This window comes from Saccostrea echinata, unplaced genomic scaffold (assembly GCF_033153115.1).
Source record: "Saccostrea echinata isolate AGI-Se365-2 ecotype Australia unplaced genomic scaffold, CSIRO_AGI_Sech_v1 ptg000023l, whole genome shotgun sequence".
NCBI lineage: Eukaryota > Metazoa > Mollusca > Bivalvia > Ostreida > Ostreidae > Saccostrea > Saccostrea echinata.
The window spans coordinates 4,345,001-4,347,983 of NW_026889772.1; positions in this window are offsets into that span (position 1 = coordinate 4,345,001).

The window sequence follows — 2,983 nt, forward strand, 5'->3', positions numbered from 1 at the left end:
AAAAGAAATAGAGATCCTGCCTAAGTCGTTATTTTCTAATCAAATTGGAAGCACTATAATGTGTATAAACAGGTCTCATTCTACAGATTGATAAAACTGTTATGATCTATTATCGGAAGTTTACCCTCAGGATCCCCTTTAGGACTATATATCAGTTTTAATATTGACGTAAACAAATACAGATTTTCGTCATAGTGTTAAAGAGATGAACATTTTTTATACACTCTGGAGAAAGTCACATGGTAAATATATTGTCAAACGAATAGTGAGATTTAACCTACTTTATCTTACAAATGTACTTACTTATAAGTGTACGCCCACATTATACTCTTAAAATTTGTTTGATTAAAGGATTGCTCTAAATTTGACATGATGTGGAGATGTAGAAGACATGACCTCTAGTAGTTAGACATAACCTGTAGTAGTTAGACATGACCCCTAGTAGTTCGACATGACCCCTAGTAGTTAAACATGACCTCTAGTAGTTAGACATGACCTCTAGTAGTTAGACATGACCTCTAGTAGTTAGAAAGGTGTAGTGTAAGATGCCTGAATGATCTCTCTAATGTTATTTTGTTAAGTTGATATTTGAACTTCAGACCATAGATGAGCTTTTTTTTCCATTGGATAGTAGTTAAAACCTGCTTAGCCAAGGTGCTAATTGAACGTGCTAAAACTATATATATATATATGTGTGTGTGTGTGTGTGTGTGTATTCGGATGTGATCTGAATAAAACAAAAATGCTTTTTTTTTACTTTCTAAGGGAAGAAATATACTAATATACTAATAATGTAATTTAAAAATGCATGAGTGTACGACACGCACATCATGCACTGTCCTTTACATACAAATTGATATACCATAGAGTATTTAAGGTGAAGTAAGCCTCAGTAGCCACAAAGTGTAATGTTGTAAGAAATAATGTTCTTGTGTTTTAAGTTGTTTTTAAGTATGCAAAATTTTTCCATTATGGTTTAAACATAAGCATAAACCCCGTAAACATGTTTCTTAAAATAGCCTAACTAAAATTCTCAACATGCTTTAAAATCCAAGCTATGTAGTCCCTGCATTTATCGCAGTTCACTTCGCCATGAGTGTCCAATATGACGTTTGACTTATTAAATTTATCATTTTTGTCTGTGTTCTGACGTTCCGTTTGTATTTTGTACCGTGTTTTATAAATCCAGATAAGTTTCTGGATCATTTGGTAACATAGCGACTCCAAGGACCACTTTCCGATTAATTAGGTGCGGTCCATGCAGTCTCTCTAAACATTCTTCCCTGTCGTTGGTAAACGATGAATCGCGTCTCTGACATAAAATAGGACCATTGAATGAATAAGGTATTGATTTGCCAACTTTTTGTTAAGGAGATGGACTCTGTCAAAATCATTTGTTCTGTCATAGTGTATTTTTATACAGTGCTTTGATATGTTCACAAAATGAAAAATAATTGTCGGCTTATTGCATTGATCATCAAATTTAACTTTCTTCAAATGAAAGTTTTGTTGGGTGAGCTTTACAATTTTTTTTATCTTAATGATGACTTGCGAGACTGCTCATGACAATATTCCATTTTTCTAGCACGTAAAAATATTCTACACACCAAATCCCTTAATCAAGAAAGGAAGGAGACTGATGGCGTCACAAGAGGGAATGATTTATAAAGAAATAAAAAGAATTCAACATTGCATAAAAGAGTAACTTTTTTCATAATTTCTTTCTGAAGATAAATTCAAATTTTCGAAACATTTCCGCAAATGTTTATTGTAATGTTTTTTTTCCTTCAGAAATACGAAACTTAAATGACAAAGCAACATACGTTCAGATCTGAGACAAGAACATGTTCTTGACAACTTTTCTAATTGAATATTAGGTATTCTATTCACAAATGCCTTTAGTCAGTGGCAATGTGCAAAATTCGTTACAGTTATCGAGGTCCTGAGTATGATTACCAAAGGCAAACTTAGGCGGGCGAACCTGGCGCCACCATTAAAGGCCTCAAATATCCCATTAATCTGATGCTGATAAGTTAAATTCATGGAATTCTAAGTTCACTTAAACTCATTCATTATAAGTCTCGTTATCTATTTTTGCCTTGGTTATAAAATATGCTTTGATAATTTGTATACTTATCCTCGGCTGTTCTTTTGGTACTTCATCTATACATTAGCAAGTGTAGCGAATAAAAATTAAGGCCACAAAATATTTTATTCATCAAAAGCACTCTCTTAAAATGTAAAATCCACTTTTCGTTTGCATTCATAACCTCGTATGTATATTCATTGTCATTATCTGCATTAACCATGAAAGGAGAGGTGTTTAAAAAGAAACGTTTTCCCCGATGCACAGAAGACCCGGACATTAGCATATATATCCCTAGAGTGCAATAAAACAGATGTTTTAGTTGAAGTTGTTATGATAAGGAAACCTTTGACTTACAAATCTTAACATGAGATCATGAAAGAGGACCTGATATATAGCTGAATAGTAATGGTGTGTTGAGGTGATAACAGAAAGAGTAGCCAGTGATATTGCTGAAGAGTATGTCAGAGGATGGAATAAATATGATGGGAAGATCTCGACTCTTAGTCAGAATGGATTCAGTGTTTTAGATGTACAGTGAAAACTGCCTAATCCGACACCTATGTAATCCATTTTACTGTGAATTCTGGCCTTTATTTTTATCACCATTTTACTATTTTCCACGTTCTTAACACTTTGTAATCCGACACCCTGTCTATTCAGACCTAAGATTAGTCTCCCATTGCATTTCGGATAAAACAGGTTTCTCTGTATATTAAAGGATCGTACAAGAAAATTAAAAGGTAAAATGTGTAACATCGATGCTTCCGTTTTCAATGAACACAAAGTGAATTAAAAGGATTACTTGAAAAATATGTTATGGGTCTAGATCACAAGGCTTGTAACAATATAATATTTGTTTAGCTCAATATTAATACTGCATATTGGATGCCCTAA